Below are 19,059 nucleotides of genomic sequence, written 5' to 3'. Positions count from 1 at the left end.
GATTCTTCCCCTCCGCATCAGCATACACCCCGAGTTAGCTCATCTTTCAGAAGAAAGGCTAATGTTGCACTTTTCCACTTGAGGCAAGGTGATCAGGTTTTTTTCCAGTTAACCCAGGGATACTCCATTTTGCCTAAATAAGGCTCCCTAACATTTGCATTTTGTTTTTAAGGAGCTCAAACTCAAATTTTGCCCATTTCAAAGTTTCTGCAGTTGTATTAACCCCCAAAGCCATGCTTTGTGTAAAACCAAAGGAGAGAAAATAATAGGTTAAAAAAAAAATGGGGAGATTACTACAGAAGGTCCTGGCAAAAGTCAAAAAATAATATTAATCCTGTCAGCAAATGCATACTGAGTGCCTACTGTATGCTGGACACAGTTGAAGGCACAGGGGGCAGGGTACTACTTTCACTTTCAATTGGGATATATTTTAATTGGGGAGACAAACAATAAACAAAGGAACACACAGCAAGTTAAGGTGTGATCGTTTAACCAGGGGTCCTCAAACTTTTTAAACAGGGGGCCAGTTCACTGTCCCTCAGACCGTTGGAGGGCCAGACTATAGTTTAAAAAAAAACTATGAACAAATTCCTATGCACACTGCACATATCTTATTTTGAAGTAAAAAAAACAAAACGGGAACAAATACAATATTTGTATTTGCATGTGGCCCGAGGGCCGTAGTTTGAGGACCCCTGGTTTAAGCTATGAGGGCAATAGACCGGCTCTGTGGTAGACCATGACTCTAGGGAATGGGCAGGGTTCTGTTTCAGATAAGGTAGCCAGAGTGGGCCTCCCTGAGGGAGGAACTTAGAGCTGAGATGTGGACAATGAGATGGAGGCTGGAGAAGATCATCATTTTAGATCTTCACAAGGACTTGGGAGTTTTTCTAACTGCAATAGGATGTCATTGAATGATTTAAAGCAGGGGAAAGACAGGATTTGAGCCACATTGTCCTGGCTTCCCTGTAGAAAAGTGGGAGCTACAGAAGGTTCAAGAGTAGAAACAGGTAGGCCAGTTAAAAGGCCACTACACAGTAGGCACAAGAGAAGCTTGTGGCTGGGACTGGAGGTTAGTGACAGGGACAGACCAAGGAGAATAGAAAGCTGTGGTGAAATAAATCTTCATTTATTACCAGCTCCAAGAGGACAAGAACCAAGCCAGTGAAAACTGCCTCTTAGTGGTAACTTGAGAGTCTGTACATTTCAGGAAATGAATTCTTTTAAAGATACTTGTCACATGTTTATATTTTCCAACCATACTTTCAAAAACCTCAAGAGTCTTCTCTTCAAAAATGAAGAATTACAGAATTTCTCTGCCAGCAACAACTTTTCCTCTCATTTAAACCTTTTCTCTCTATAGCTCCTTCCCCCAAACAATAAACATGCTCTAATAGCTTTCATCCTAAAAACACATCTACACATTCATCAACACATAAAACAGAGCCACAAAAATAAAACTCTTCTTGCTCCCAAATTTCTCTAGTTATAGTTCTGTGTTTCTTCTCACCCATGCTTCCTGAAAGAGTAGTTTATACTTCCTGCTGTCTCCATTTTTTTTTTATGTCACCCCATGACCAACTATAATCTGATTCCTGTTTGTATCATGACAGTGAAAGGATTCTGGCTTTGCTAGCATCACTGCATACTGGTGGATAAGTTGGGTATATACAACTGAGCCCTGGTTAGGATTTCATTGACCTTCATGTTGCCAAATCCACTGATTTCTGTCTTCTATTGAATAGTTTAGATTCACTGGACACTACCAGTCATTCCCTCATTTTCAAAAACTGCAGCTTTGTAAAAGACTGGAAATAACCTAAATATACTTTTCTAGAGGACTGGTTGAATTAACATAATGGGGTACTTTGGAGCTGTAATAAGGAATCAGGACTGTTTTCTATATGCTGCAGGGAGTAATCTCTATGATATTTTATTAAATAAGAAGAATAAAGTGGGGAATTAGGTATGTTATCTATTTTAAGAAAGTGAATATATATGAATATATATATATATATATATATATATATATATATATATATATTTATAACAAAATAACACTGAGAGGATAAACCAAAACTTTAAAAAAAAGTTACACATAGGTGAAGAGAGAGAATAAGGTGGAGAAAACAGGATGAAGCTAGAGTTCTCAGACTAGACTATGTTTATGGATTTGACTTTGGAACCATGGAAATATTTTACCTAATTATAAAGCAAAAGTAATTTTTTAAAAAAATCAATAAAAATTAAAATAAAAATGAAAGAGGTGAACCTAACTATAAATCAAGACTGACAAACACACAGAGAGGAATTATTTCAAATGACTCTAAATTTACAGTAATCTGACTGTAAATTCCTACTGGTATATAATTTAAGGACAAAAAACTAAATACATCTTAAACTATTTTCAGTATTTAATATTATTAATAATGTTTGGCACTTTTACTCTGAAATTATCATTAAAACATATAATAAAAGTAATTATTTTAACTTTGCTGCAAACCACGATTTTCACCAAAAGAAAAAAGTAATGAAATTAGTAATTTAACTAAAGATGCTTTAGTCTTCATTTTTGAAATGGTAATATCAGTTTGAACTCATGATGTATTTTATCTAAAAATACATATTCTCTGGCTCTTTTGAGGGGAAAGTTCTAGAAACAATTACTAATGAACACCTTCAACATCCAGATTGTGGTCTGTAAATACCATTTCCCGTGAAAAGAAACCAGGCCTCTTGGAGAAATAACAGCAGCCTGGTCTGGAGCAACCAATGCAGAAGATTACTGTGGACCAACTTGTCATTTTGTTATAATGTTGATGAGAAAAGTCAATGCACATGCTACTGCAATAATTTCAGAAAACTCAGGAACCAACTTAGTGATGACAGGTGTGCCATGATAATGAAAGAGATTAACATAAGGAGGAACTAGGTGAGGAATATATAGGAACTCTGTACCATCTCTGCAGGTTTTCTGTAGTCTCTGCTCATTTAGTCTAGAGACCTCAAGCCTTCCTGACAGGGTGGCCCCTAAAATTATAGAGAGAAGAGCAGAAAACTCCTTTCCCCAAATTCTCTGTGACAGTAAAGTCCTTACTTAAGGTCTTTGATAGGTTCTTGGAAACTGTGACTTTGAGCGACACATAACAAAACCAATTTTACCTCAGGCTAATTGACATGAAGAAGTAAGTTTCCACAGCATACTTCTGTTCACAGAAACATCACCAAACTTCTAATATTAAACATTGAGATAAGTGTGAGCTATACGTACATTTAGGAAAGATGCATAGAAACAAGTGAGAGAATTCTTTTGCAGGCTACTTCTTCCAGTTCAGGGTCCAGGTGGCTGGAGCCTCTCCCCGCAGCTCAGGGCGCAAGGCAGGCAGCCTTCAATCTGGACAGGATGCCCTTCCATCCCAAGGTGCACCCACACCCACATTCACTCAGGCTGGAATGATGTAGACACGCCAGTTCCCCTGAGCTGCACGTCTCTGGGATGTGGGAGGAAACCAGAGTCCCCAGAGAAAACCCACGCAGATGGGGGAGAAAGTGCACACCCCTCACAGGCAAAATTATGTTCTTTGAAGACCTGCTTACTTCCTGGACATGCATTATACAAAGTCAACTAACCCACAAGGGAGGGAACGCTACAATCTGAAATAGGTCTTACGACGATGGCTCCCTTGGAAAGAGACATGACATGGGGTGGTGAACACACAACACAATATACAGATGATGTAGCATAGAATTGTACACCTGAAACCTATGTCATTTTATTAACCAACGTCACCCCAAGAAATTCAATAAAAAGGGGGAAAATGTTATCTCCTATGCCTGTCACTGTTAACGTGCTGGAATATCCAGCACCAGGCCCAGAAAATCGAGACTTCCTTCCCTTTCTTTGAAGCTCTCGGTTTCCTCTAGATAGGGATCCCCATCAGTCAGCAAATGTTCTTTGGCTCAACGTAGCTTAAAGGGTCGTGTAGTGAAGCTCTTCATCACACGAGCTTTCTCCCCATTGCATTTGTATTAATGTGTTCCTTCCTCTCTGCAAGCCTCTCCCAGGAAACGTCTCCCTCCCTAATTGTGTTTTCAATAGACAGAAATGAACCCTCATCAATCTTCACTCCTACATTGTAGTGTTTAGATACCATCATGTCCCTTAGTGCACGAGATTCATTTGTTTATTCAATAAATATTTACTGAGCACCTACCAGGTCCCCTTACACGCCAGGAAGCAATGCGCAACTCTTGCTTTCATGGACTGGCCAACCTCGTCACTCCTGCAAATGTCCTGCGAGGTGACTTCAGACAGCGGCATGCTGGTACATAGGGAACAAGAAGTGTCAAGAATCAGATTAGCGCACACGGATTTCCTGTTCTCAAAGCTCTGATTATATTACATGCAAAGACAGTCCATTTTTCTCATAGATAGGCTGTGTGCTCTGCTTCTCATAGTCCCAGAAACATTGGGCTGTCTGCAGGTGTTGTGAGAAAACATTTAAGAAATTTTAAGAAATGCCATAAGGGAAATGACTCACTTTGTAGAAATTCAGGTCAATAGTGTATTTGGAATCATCCGCTTTACCAGCTTGGAGAACAAACACAATCGCCTCACTTTTACTTACACAACTTACTTCCCAAGGCCTCCCCTAGACCCCCTACTTGGGCACCAACACTGGGGACTTATTCCATTCAGGAGACTGGTCCTGCTGCAAAAAGCCAGAGAGAGCGAGAGAAAGCCAGGAAGTGTGACCAGCTCACTAATGCTGTGGCTTGGATCTCTGCCACAGGAGGCTACAGGTGGGTCCTACACATTCTGATGTCAGGACATTTGTTTGTGGTTGCCACGATACTCCTATTGATTCAGCTCTTTTCTTCCCATCACCCCAGCAGTGCCCCGACCCCCCCTCCCCACCCCCCCACCCCCCAGCTCTGAGGCCACATCTCTTTTAGATCACACTCCCAAGCTCAGCCATTCATCCTAATGCTTAGAACAGTGCCCGTTGGGCTGTAGCTAAGGAAGAACCCAGCCCCAGCCTCCCATCACACTGGAGGAGTCTCCCCCTTGAAGCTTGGTTCCATCCACCTGGCATCTTCCCTGCCTTCGGACCACATCCACATCCCAACAAGGGATCTTCCTGTTGCACAAAAAGGGATAAGGCAGATGTTGCTAAGCAACAAACACACACAGGCCTATTTTGTGCACCATCACCTAAATCCACACAAAACTTTCACAGGCAAGGACTGCCTGATTGCCTTGAAATGTTCATAACTTGGAGGGTGTTTTAAATGCTTCTCTACAAACAAGAAACTTCCTCCAAGGGACTGTTCCTGGCTGAACAGTGGCAGTGGTGCCCCGTTCCAGCACAAACTTTTCATAAAGAAAGGTCTGCTCCCAAGACTATGCTTTTGAGGGAGGCCAAGTGATAATCATTATTCAGGACTTGAATGCTCTTGGGCTGGGGTGAGGAAGGGAGGGTTCATTAGATCGTTTGTGTCTCCCCTCCTAACAGCTTATCGTTTTACCGAGCATTGGTATTTTAATAACTGAGGAAAGTGTTAGAGGGGAAATGTTAGTGTGTTATTTGTGTTGCTTTCTAGGGAGTGCGGAGTTGAGCAAACACAAGCCAATGCTGATGGTAACATCGAAGACTTTGAGGCTCAGCTCTCCTATGCAGGCACTCAAAGTCTTCTACAGCCTAGGCCAGTGATGGCAAACCTATGACACGCGAACTCATTTTTTTTTTGGTTGATTTTTCTTTGTTAAATGGCATTTAAATATATAAAATAAATATCAAAAATATAAGCCTTTGTTTTACTATGGTTGCAAATATAAAAAAATTTCTGTATGTGGCAGGACACCAGAGTTAAGTTAGCGTTTTTCAAAATGCTGACACGCCGAGCTCAAAAGGTTCGCCATCACTGGCTTAGGCCTTACCCCACCCTGTTCATCTTAAGTTACCACTATTTCGCTAACCACATTCTGAGCGTCGGTTATATTTGTTTACCTTTTTAAAGGTAAGCTTTGATTTGGAATCATTTTAGATTTAAGGAAAACCCGGGAAGGGTGGTACAGAGTTCCTATAGGCCCCTCACCTAGTTTCTCCTATGTTAACCTCTTTCATTATCATGGAACATTGGTCAAAATTAAGAAGAAACAACATCAATACATTACTGTTAACTAAACACCAGTTTTAACTACTAATGTCCTTTGGCTGGTCCAGGAGACATATCAGACACCATGTTACATTTAAACCATACACATTCCTCCCCAAGATGCCTTTTCCTCTCCTAACTTACTTAAGTCCCACCTATTCTTCAAGTCCATTCAAATCTTATCTCTGCAATGTCTTTCCTAATTGTTTCTGTCCTCAGTGACTTCCCTAACCTTCAAATTCCAGAACCACTTTGGTCCAGATCACGTTTTTGGAATGTGGCATACGCTGACCTGCATTGTCATGTATCTTTTTATATTTTGCTTGCCATCCAGCATTTAAGGAAAGGATAATACTCATTTTCTGGCACATGTGCAAGCACTGTATTCTCAGTAAGTGTTTAGTGGTAATGAATTTATATATTCATGATATGTTATTGTACTATTAGCACCTCCCTACTCAAAACTCTTCAGTGACTAGGCGGTGCCTGTGAGTGACACATTCTTCAACATAGTTTCAGAAATCCTCTATAACAGCGACTCTCAAACATTTTCCTTTTCCTTTTCCCTCTTAAAAATTATTCATCCCAAAGACCTTTCATTTATATGAGCTATATCTATCACTATTTACTATGTTAGAGGTTATGACAGAATACATTTTTAAGTATTTATTCATATATTTAAAATAACAAACCCATTAGATGTTAGTGTAAACAACACATTTTATGGGAAAAAAAACAATACAGAGTAGGCTGTAAATATTAATTGACTTCTTAGAGGTCCATGGTTACTACATTTATATTTTAAAATATAAAAGATATAAATGTAATCTAATGAGTAGTAATACACACTAATATTTATGGAGTGCAGACCATATGCCAGGCACACTACTAAATGTTTATAATTCTCATGAAAACATGTGTGGAAATACTATGCTTACCCCCATTTAAGGTTAAGTAATTTGTCTAGGACGACCCAACACAAATGAGATGGAGCCAGGCCTCAGAGCCAACACTATGGCTCCAGAGCACACACTCCTAACCACTTTTCTTTCTTTCTTTTTAAAAATATACTTTTATTGATTTCAGAGAGGAAGGGAGAGGGAGAGAGAGATAGAAACATCAATTGAGCCCACACCCCAATCATGTGCCCTGACCTGGAGTTCATAGGTCTACACTCAACCACTGAGCCACACCAGCCAGGCCCTAACCGCTTTTCCATAACATTTTGTCCCAACAATGATTTCAGATGAGTCCTTTACACTAATGCCTCCTTTGCAACAGCACCCAGGGTTTCCTGAACGTCTAAATCCTGGCGTCCCCAGTAGCCTACTGACAACTGTTGTTGAAAGTTTCAAATTACTTTTTTTCTTATCAGTTCCAGTGGCCTTATAGTCAGTCCCACGAGGCTTCTTCTCTGTGCAGCTGGAATTTAGAAACTATTTTGCATTATGTCCCATCTCTCCTCACCAATGGCAGGGACTTTGTATCCTCACGCCCAGGACCAAACTTTGAACACCACAGAATACAACTGTTTTTCCTCTTTGTGACAATATTCTGAAATCCTTAAACTTTGTAAATTATAAAAGAAGTTAATACACATTAAGACATTCTAAAGTATGAATATATAGCATAGCAAGTGAGAGACACCTTCTTCCCTTCTTCATTCTCAGGTATAGATTGTTCAAAATTGTGGCCTTGGCACAGATTGTTAAAAATGATGAATATTTTTAACTATAAAAATTACAGCCTTATGATTAAAAATAAAAAAAACTTTCCAATAATACAGAGGAATATACAAAAATAAAAATCTCCCTAAGTTCTACTTTTCAGAGGAAATTGCTCTTAAAAGTTTACTGTTGTAAAAGGTTTCTGCACATATAAGGTGTGTGTGTGTTGGGGGTTTGGGGGAAGGGCAGGAATAGAATCCTGGCGTACGCTGTGACCCGATCTCCCCCGTCCAGGTGTCCCTCACTTCTGCTGTCCTTGACAGTTACCCGTTCTTTTTTTCCTCACATTCTAGCCACTCTCATTTTCTAGGCACTAATCAATCCTTTCTTCTTTTCCAGGCTTTCTCCTCCTGACTCCTAACAGCGAGTTTATCTGGGATGTCTGTTCTTTCTCTGAATGTCTTCATCCTGGGAGAGTTGACCCATTCTCCGGGCAGGTTAGCACCTTCTCTTACTCTATTCTCTTGCTGCCAAACTTCTCTTTAGACTTTCTCAGCCCACACTCACTCCTCAGCCCCTTGTGATCTGACTCACAGTCACCACTACGATAAAATCGCACGGAAGGTTCCTGATTCATCTCTAAATCACTGAAACTCTCTCCGCCTCCAACCACAGGCGTTCTGGGTGCCATCATTCCTTCAGGTGCATCCCTTCTGGCTTTGGAGACACTGCAAACTCTGAGTTCTCCCTCATCTTTAGGACTGGCGCCTCCTTCCTTATTGTGCCTCCCCAATCTCTATCTCTCCCAGAATCTCCCACAATCTCCAACATCACTCAACTCCACGTGCCCAGCAAGAACGGACCTCTCTCCAACTCCAAGCTCACATTTCCAACTATCTGCTGGTCAAATTCACTATTTCATCTCAAGGTGAACATGTCAAAGCTTCAAGTCACCGCACGCCCTTGTCCTGGCATCCTAATTGCTGTTAATGGCATGACCACTCTCTTGGTCAAGTAGGGAACACGCTGGTCATTTTTCTCTCCAGAGCCCGGGAGTCCCACCAATTGCCTGTCTCGTGACTTCTACTGCTATAGCCTTTGCTTGCTTCCCCTCTCTGGCCCCGCCATCTCACTGCTCTGACTGCACTCTTACAGCCCTGACTCTTCTATCTCCACACCCCCTTCATTGTCTATCGACCCACAAATTGCCAGATAACTCTTCCCAAAGCCTGCCTCTAATCTCGCACCTCCCTACTCAAAACTCTTCAGTGACTAGGCGGTGCCTGTGAGTGACACATTCTTCAACATAGTTTCAGAAATCCTCTATAACAGCGACTCTCAAACATTTTCCTTTTCCTTTTCCCTCTTAAAAATTATCCACCCCAAAGACCTTTCATTTATATGAGCTATATCTATCACTATTTACTATGTTAGAGGTTATGACAGAATACATTTTTAAGTATTTATTCATATATTTAAAATAACAAACCCATTAGATGTTAATGTAAACAACACATTTTATGGAAAAAAAACCCCCACCTATTTTCTTTTTTTAAAAATATATTTTATTGATTTTTTACAGAGAGGAAGGGAGAGGGATAGAGAGTTAGAAACATCGATCAGCTGCCTCCTGCATACCCCCTACTGGAGATATGCCCGCAACCAAGGCCCTTGACCGGAATCGAACCCGGGACCCTTCAGTCCGCAGGCCGACGTTCTATCCACTGAGCCAAACCGGTCAGGGCCCCACCTATTTTCTAAAACTAAAAATTAGTGAGGAGAATGGCATTGTTTCATTTTTTTTAAATCTCTCGAATCTGGCTTAAATGAAAGACAGTTGTATTCGCCTATTTGCTCTGCATTCAATCTGTTGTGATTTCTCAGGTCTTGTAAACTCTTGAAAATTCCAGCATGTACTTAGAGAAAAGGAGTGTGAAAGGGCAAATGACATATATGTATGAGTGAGGAAAAGAGCTGGGCCCTCACAGACTCTTTGAAAGGACCCCAGGTCCCAGACCAGGCATTGAGACCACTGCTCTCTCAGTTCCTCAACCAAACCTCACACACCAGTTAAACCGGACTGTTCTTTATCCCCTCAACATACTTACATTTTCACGGCTCTTTTCTGAGCTAAGTATTTTGGTAAATAATTTTGTTTGTTGGGAGTACCCTAGGGTACAGGGATGTATGGGGAAGAAAAGAGATTTTTTTCCCCTCCCCTGATTTGTTGGAAAGCTCTCTAGACTAGAAATCAAGGAACTCGAATGCTAGTGACAATTTGTAACTAGCATTTTATGTCCTCCTTGACAAGTCGGTTAACTTGGTTAACTTTTTGGTTCTTAGTTCTTGTATTTATAAGCAAAGGGAATAGATAAGATGACCTCTGTGAGTTGTTCCAGTTCCAAAATCATCAGTGATTGGGTCCAAAATCATCAGTGATTGGGAATTAAATCACCTGGAGTCTATTCTGAATAAGTAGGAAACATGTACCACTTCCAATCTTTCTCTCTCTTTCTCTCTCTCTCTCTCAGTTAAATACAAATTGCTGTCTTTTCATGAGTGCATTACAGTCAGGTCCTCTGTATTTGCAATTTCTAATGATCTTCTTAAGGGCTTCAAAAAAGAACCCACTGGAACTTTTGTTGCTTTTTTAAAAATTGAGGTATAATTGACATGTAACATTATATATGTTTCAGATGTACAACATGATTCACTATGTGTTTACATTGCAAAATGATCACCACAAGTCTTTGTTCTCTGCTCCCCCCACCCCCTTCTCTCTGTTTCATTTTGGATAGTTTCTATTAATGTCTTCAAAATTACTAATTTTTTTCTTAAAACTGTATCTAATCTCTGTTAATCCCATCCAGTGTATTGTTCATCTCAAATATTATATATATATTTTTATCTCTAGCAGTTTTACCTGGGTCTTTTTTTTTCTCTCTTTCAAGACTCTTAACTTGCATGTTTTCCTCTACTTTCTAAGACATCTGGAGTATGTTTATGATAGCTGTTTTAGCATCCTTACCCACTAATTCTGTCATTTATTTCACTGGGTCTGTTTTTATTGATTGATTTTTCTTCTCATTGTAGATCATATTTTCCTTCTTCTTTGGCATATTTTCCTTCTTCTTTGCATGCCTGGAAGTTCTGATTGGATGCCAGACATGAATTTTCACATTGTGCACACTGGCTATCTATTTCTTTAAGGATTCTTGAACTTTGTTCTGGGATGCAGTTAAACTGCTTGGAAACAGTTGGATCTTCTCAAAGCTTGCTTTCAGGCTTGTTTAGGTGGGACCAGAGCAGCCTTTCGCCCGGGGTTAATTGGGCCCCATTCTGAAGCAATACCTTTCTGAGTGAGCTCTCTGTTGCCCTGTGCAGTACGAGGTTTTTCCATTCTGGCTGCATTAGCCCTGAGTGATCTCTGGAGGTTACTCCAACTGCTCCTTTCTGATGCTCCTTCCCCTGGCTCTCAGCACAGGCCTGAGCTGATCGAGCTGCAGCATCAGCTGAAGATTCAAGGGGAAACCTCTGCACATCTCCGGGGCTCTGTTTACGTAGGTCTCTCCTCTGTGTGCAGCGATGTTTCCGGTCCTCTGCCCTGCAATTTCAGCTGCCTCGGCTTCCCTGACTTCCTAACTCTGTCTCCTTAACTGTGGGAGCCACCAGACTCTGTTTGGGTTCCTCCTCCCGGCACTGCAGCCTGGAAACTTTCTTAAAGCACTAAATTGGGGTAATTCCAGGGCTCACTTCATTAGTTTCCATTCTCTCAGGGATTGCTGACCTGTGCTGCCTGATGTCCAATGTCGGAAAACTGTTGCTTTGTGTCTATGTTCACTTTTAGTGAGTTTTAAAGTTTTGTCTTTCACATTAAAGCCCTCAATCCCTCTGGAATAGATTTTTTTTTAAAAAAGAAAAGTAACACTGAATTGTGTCCCCCTCCAGATTCATATAGGAAGGCGCTGACCTGTATTTGTAGATGGGGCCTTTTAAAGAGGAATTAAGGTTAGATGAGGACGTAAGGGTGGGGCCACAATCCCATGGGACTGACGTCCTTAGAAGATGAAGAGATATAAGCAGAGCGCGCACACACAAAGAAACCGCCATGTGAGGACACAGGGGGGAAGCACCATCTGCAAGCTAAGGAGGAGGTCTCATCAGAAGCCAACCCTGCTGACACCTTGATCTTGGACTTCAGCCTCCAGAGCTGTGGGAAAATTAATCCTGTTGTTTAAGCCACCCACTCTGTGGTACTTTTTATGACCACCCTAACAGGCAAATACAGTAGGGATCTAACTTTGTTTATAAGCATTTTTAATACTCCAAATGCCTGTACAAATTGCAGTTAAAATGACATAATTGGCTGTATCAAGTTTTTGAATAAACATTTTTCAAAAAGGAAAATGAATTTGAATTTCTCTTCCAAATATTTGAAAATATAGATTATCCTTAAAGTGAAAGACTTGAACAGGCTTTATGGGAGGCAGACCATCTGGATACATTTAGTTTCTTTAAGGAAAAATCTAAGTTCACATATACATTAGTTTGCTAGGGTTACCATAACAAAATACAGGATGGGGCAAAAGTGGGTTTACAGTTGTTCATATGGAAAATAATACAATAATTAATGAATAATAATACAAGAATAAACTTTTTCACGTACTCACAATTGTAAACATATTTTCACCCCCAACCTGTCCTATAAACTTAGTAGCTTAAACAACAGAAATTTATTTTCTCACCATTCTGGAATCCAAGATCAATGTGTGGGCAGGGTTGATTTCTGAGGAGACCTCTCTCCTTGGTTTGTAGATGGATGTCTCCTCCCTGTGTGTTCGCATGACCCTCCCTCTGTGTGTGTCTCCTTTTATTATAAGGACACTAGTCCAATTGGATTAGGGCCTACCCTAACAGCCTCATTTTAACTTAATCACCCCCATAAAGGCCCTATCTGTAAATACAGCCCATTCTGAGGTATTGAGGGTTAGGAACTTCAACGTATGACTTTTAGGGGGCCCAAGACAGTCTACATATTTAAAATGGCCCATCTTTGGGGCACACTGGAAAGACATGTAACTTTGCAAAACAAACGAGAAGAAAGGAATGAGCCTTACACATATGCATGCATATTAATGTTTTAAGTTGGGCTTGCACTCCTGTGTCTTCCATTTCACAGCAGGAGTATTGTCCTGAGGTTGACCATGGCTGTTGTTCAGCTACAGGTTATAATTGTCCAGAACTTCACTTTGCTGAATTAAATAACAGAAAGATGGTTTTCAGTTAGCAAAGAAGTTAAAATAGCTCTCAGGGTTTCGATCATAACTGTGTCACACAATAATTACCATCTGATTAGCATTTGTCACATCCGGTGTGGCAACCACAAGAATGGAATAATATCTGTTGTCTGGTTAATTGTCGAATTTGCTGTTTCATTTTGTACATTTCCACACATTTTTAAAATTGATTTTTCATAAACTATTTTGGGTAAATAAGTCACGTTGTGTTTTTTTATTTTGACACACTTCCATGTGCCCAAGGAGGCGGGAGATCAAATTCAGCAGCTGGTTTGATGTAGTCTGTGAAATTTTTGTTCGAAGTACACTACATTGCATTTTGATCTATGAAAGGCAAACTTTTTCACTTAAAATTAAATAACCACAACTAACCTTTTTACTTTAAAATAAAACTGGAGATTCTACCTGGCCTGCTCATCCATCAGTGCATCTTGATTGATTTATGTGTAATCCAGGAGAACTTGTTATTCCTACTTGACATTTCAGCAGCACTCCAAATAGTCGACCCACCTTCTGGAAATTCCCTCCTCTGGGTTTCCCTCTCTGGCTACACTTCCTCAAATTCCCTCCTTGGATTTCTTTCTTCTATGTGATCTCTAAGTATTGTTCATCTGGGCCCAGTCTAAACCTCCCCCCACCACACCTAGGCTTTATAATCCTTCATAGTCTTTCCTCAGCCTTTCTGTTCACTTGCATTTCTCATGCCAACCCAAAACACATCCTTCATGTTGCATGTTGAGTATCTCATTGCATCCTGCCTACACTGTGCTGGCTCCCACTGCTGAAACTTGGCTCAACATTCTTTTTCCTGGAATGTCAAAATGCCCCCTTTTGACTGTTCATACTACCCATCCTACAAATAATATTAGACCTCCCAGGACCTGGTTGAGGCTTTCCCCAAATGTTCCAGTGCACTCCAATATCTCCCGTCTCCAAATTGCCCCTACAGTTAGAATGAGCTTCTTTCTACACACTCATTCTACATTTTATTCTTGGTGTGCTGGTCTTAGCTCATTGAGGGCAGCAACCAGATATTACCTCATTTGTGTCCCTGTCCCCCACAGCATTTTCACTTTCAAAAGAGGTTGTTATCAAATGCTCTAATAATTGCTCTAGACTAGACCTTAAAGTAATGCTTCTCCAACTTTGCTGATCAGAAGACTTTAATGACAATGCTTGTTCATTACGGCTCCCTGGAACTTTCTTCATATCCTCTGAAACTTTCCAGAGGAGAAGAGTAGGTATCTCATTGTGTTTTCATTGTTGCTGTTGATCCTTAGGAACAGAAGATCCACCTAATCCAGTGATGGCGAACCTATGACACGCGTGTCAGAGGTGACACGCGAACTCATTTTTTTGGTTGATTTTTCTTTGTTAAATGGCATTTAAATATATAAAATAAATATCAAAAATATGTCTTTGTTTTACTATGGTTTCGAATATCAAAAAATTTCTATATGTGACACGGCACCAGAGTTAAGTTAGGGTTTTTCAAAATGCCAAGCTCAAAAGGTTCACCACCACTGACCTAATCTCTGGTCTATGCAAGTCCTGCTCTTATGCTATTTATCCTCTCTCATTTTCATACTCCATTCCCTTTCCTCTCCTTCCCTCATAGGCAACCATTTTGATGTTTGTGATACATATATAGCTTCTTACTTTTCCCATGAAGCACTACAAGTTTTAGGTCCATCTGTGTTGTTATGTGTACATTCACGTCATTGTTTCTCACCTAGGCACAGTATTCCTCAGGGTGAATTCACTTCCTGGCAGTAGATCCTCAGGTTACCTCCAATTTCCCCACTACTACAAACCCTGCTCCAACAAACAACCTAATTCTCTTTTAAGAGCCTAAATTATCCTTCTCATTTGATGAGATTATTATTTACTTAGTGAAGGATGATTCAAATAAACAAGTATAATCATGTGTTGCATAACGACATTTTAGTCAACAACAAACTGAGTTTATAACAGTGGTCCCATGGCATTATAACAAAGCTGAATAATTCCTACCACCTAGTGACATCATAGCCATCCCAACGTCGCAGCACAATGCATCACTCACGTGATGCTGGTGTAAACAAACCTACTGGGCCAGTCATATAAAAGTGCAGCATGTACAGTACATAACACTTGGTAATGATAATAAAAGGCTATGCTACAGGTTTATGTATCTATTATACTATACTTTTTTATTGTTATTTTAGAGCGTGCTCTTTCTACTTATGAAAAAATTTTCCTGTACAACAGTACACTGTTACACCAGCAGCAGCCTCATCCATCTCACATTTACCGTAACTCTTATTTGCATCATTTTCTCCTGTACTTGATTTAATCTCATGTTGTTTTATAAATTTAGTGTAGCCTAAGTGTGGTGTTTATAAAGTCTACAGTAGTGTACAGTAATGTCCTAGGCCTTCACATTCAGGCACCACTCACTCACCCAGAGAAACTTCCAGTCCTGAAAGCTCCATTCATGGTAAATGTCCTACATAGCTATACCATAATTATCTTTTATACTACATTTTTACTCTACCTTTTCTATGTTTAGATATGTCTAGATACATACTTACCACCTATAATAATAAAAGCATAATATTCTAATTAGACCGGACGTCCTTCTGGACAACCTTCCGGACGACGGGGCTGCAAGGGAAGCCCGGGTCCCAGGTGCCAGAGGGAAGCTGGTGCCAGCAGCCGGGGGAAAGAAGGCCTACTCTTGCACAGATTTTGTGCACTGGGCCTCTAGTTGTGTTATAATTGCCTACAGTATTTAGTACAATAACATGCTGTATAGGCTTGTAGTCTAGAAGCACTAGGCTAGACCAGTGGTCGGCAAACTGCGGCTCGGCAAACTGCGGCTCGCAAGCCACATGCAGCTCTTTGGCCCCCTGAGTGTGGCTCTTCCACAAAATACCAACTTCTGCGCATGGGCCACAAAGTTTCAATCACACTGTATGTGCACGCCCACACATGGTATTTTGTGGAAGAGCCACACTCAAGGGGCCAAAGAGCTGCATGTGGCTTGCGAGCCGCAGTTTGCCGACCACGGGGCTAGACAATAAGAGCCTAGGTGTGTAGTAGGCTATGCCATACAGGTTGTATAAGTGCATTCCATGATGTTCACACAATGATGAAATTGCCTAATGTCACATTTTTCAGAACATACCCCTGTCATTCACGGCGCATGACTGTGCACACACAAAAAGGGTCAAATCTCATGCTTTCCACATAGCTATTGGATCCTAGTTTTAAAAGAGGGCTAGAAAGCCAATTATTTTCTAACCAAACGTGATGACACTACAAAACAAAGTTTATTTTCAAGATAGAAAGTTAGTAAAATTGGTAATCGCAACAAATCCTAGGTAATTTATGACAAGGGTTGTAAAAAAGGCTGGAGATTCTTAGCACTAAGCTTCCATTTATTTGAAGTCAGTTATGAGAACACCCTGATTACACCCGGACTCCAAAGAAAGTTTTGCCAATCATAGCGAACTCCCCAGAGGCACTCCCCCGGACAGGTCCAGGCTGAATGTCAAGGGGGCCCAGTTTGGAGTCAGCAGATGCACTTAAGCAGAAGCCAGTGGCCACACACGGTAGTGCAGGTATTTTTAAAGGCTGAGCACAGCAGAGGCTCCCCCATCCGCTCTGGCTGGCCTCGATTTGTTGCCTGGGGCTACATTGCTGAGCCTTTGATGTATTGCCAGAGGGGTCACTGGAGAATTGTGTGTTTGCTCTAAGGTACTCTAACCCTCTTGTCTTTGCCCATAAGTCATAGCACTGAAATGCACAAATTGGCAAAAAACCCTCCAACTGCCCTGGGCTTCTTATGACAAATCCTTTAGATCTTCTGCCATCATATCTAACAAGAAGTGGAAAACACAGAGATACCTTTTTCTCTTGAAATAATAAGCACAGCACGGGGACTGGGGAATCTGAAGGAAGTCCAAAAGGTTAACAAAAGTCATAGCAACAACCTGAGGCAGCACAGTTCCAACGCTCAGACAACCCTATGTACCTGGCTCAAAGAATTAGAACTGCTTTTTCTAACTGGCCAAACAGGGACACATTTTTGTAAGGCCCACTCAAAGGGATTTGGATGGGATTTCCGTCTCCTCTGTTAAAAGTCACTCTATGTTCTGGCAGCAGCCCAGTGAGGAGGGACACTGTGCCATTCATATGTTAACCCTCACTGACAGGTGCCATGAATGATATGGTGATAAACCATAAAATACAAGTTTGTTGAACTGAATGTTTGTCAAACTGGGATTTGTGGCTTTAACATCCTGGCGTCCACCTCCAAGAGTATGCTCAGTATAAAACTGATAAATCCAACTTACCTGCCTCCCCAGCTAGATGGGTAGCTGGCTTTTTGAGAGTATGGATCGTGTGTCCACTTCCTTGATGATCCCCAAAGACACATGGATGATGTTATGCCCAAAGTAGGTAATCGATAAACATTGGTGAATGGCTCGTGCAGATGAAATAGGAGGGCTGTTTTAAAACCCTTGTCGTAGGCCTCTGCCATTTGAGAACAACTAGAGCTGATTTGTGGAGACTCTCTGCTTTAATGCAACTTTGGAATCCCTAAAGGCAAATTTTAATTTGTACAGGTGTTCAAAAGAGACTACCCTGAAGGCGTACAGGTGTTTCTCAGCACAGGTGAGTCAAGCCTGGCAATGGGAACAAAATAGTTTCTGGGTTTCTTAAAGAGATAGTATTTACAGGCAAAGAGGTAGAATCCTTCTCTCTCCTTATTTCTCGGAGTTCAGCTAAAACATGGACTTATCATGTTTCCAGGCAAATTAAATGGTATAATTGGATTCCAATTCCATCTAACCTTCCCCAGGAAGACTGAAACCCAGCATTCACAAATAGAAACTGAATAACATGCTCATTTTTTTAAAAAAAAAAATATGTTCTTATTGATTTTTGAGAGAGAAGGGAGAGGGCTAGAGAGATGGAAACATTGATGAGAGAGAAACATCATTAATTGGCTGCCTCCTGCATACCCTTTACTGGGATCAAGCCTGGAACCTGGGCATGTGCTCTGATCAGGAATCAAACCAGTGACCTCTTGGTTCATGGGTCGATGCTCAACCACTGAGCCACACAGGCTGGCGGGGCAAAGACTCTGAGCATCATAAGGAAAACCAGTGTCTTTTTCTTTTCTGGGTTGCCCACAAACCTAGCATGCATCAGCTGGAGTATTGTGTAGTGATTTAACACAACAGATTGTTTGGTCAATGGCTGTGGAAACTTAAACAAGTTACTTAATCTTTCTGACACCCAGTTTCATTGTCTGCAAAATGGAGATGATAGTTCCTAACTAGAAAGCGTTGTTTTCAGGCCAAAATGAAAGGCCTTCTTAAAGCAACTGTCCTATCATACATTTTGAGTTCTAGATGTTTGGGGGTAACTCATCTCTATTAATCGTCATGACAACCTTGTAAATTAGTCGTTATCACCCCCAGTTTGCAAATTAAGAAACTGAAACTCAAAAGTTAAATAATTTCTCAGGATAATAGAATCAGTAACAAAGCAAATTAATCTGTCTCAAAAGGCCAATATCTTTTCGCTAAGCCATATTATTTTCCTAGCATAGTTAATAAATATTTGCTAATTGCTTGGTATAAAATATATGACTTTAAAAATACTATAACATAAATATCCAAAGTGTGTGTGTGTGGCGGGGGAGGGGGGGTTCTCTATAGAAGACAGTTATGTTGTCAATGCTCAAATTTTTTAAATAGAAATTTCTTTTGAATTTGTAGCTCATTCTTTTGTGTGTGTCAATAATTCATTTTTTTAATGTGCTCAATGATGGCAAAATTTTAAGATGAATATGATTAAGACAAATACATTATATACATGAGTGTGAGTGACTAATCTAGGTAATTAATTATATTTGGGGTAAAAGTGAGATGGTAATATTG

The sequence above is a fragment of the Myotis yumanensis genome, unplaced genomic scaffold (genome assembly GCF_028538775.1).
Source record: "Myotis yumanensis isolate MYYU_CA2020_CCGP unplaced genomic scaffold, mMyoYum1.0.hap1 SCAF_5, whole genome shotgun sequence".
Lineage (NCBI taxonomy): Eukaryota > Metazoa > Chordata > Mammalia > Chiroptera > Vespertilionidae > Myotis > Myotis yumanensis.
The sequence above is the reverse complement of the archived record's forward strand: the minus strand, read 5'-3'. Positions refer to the sequence as shown.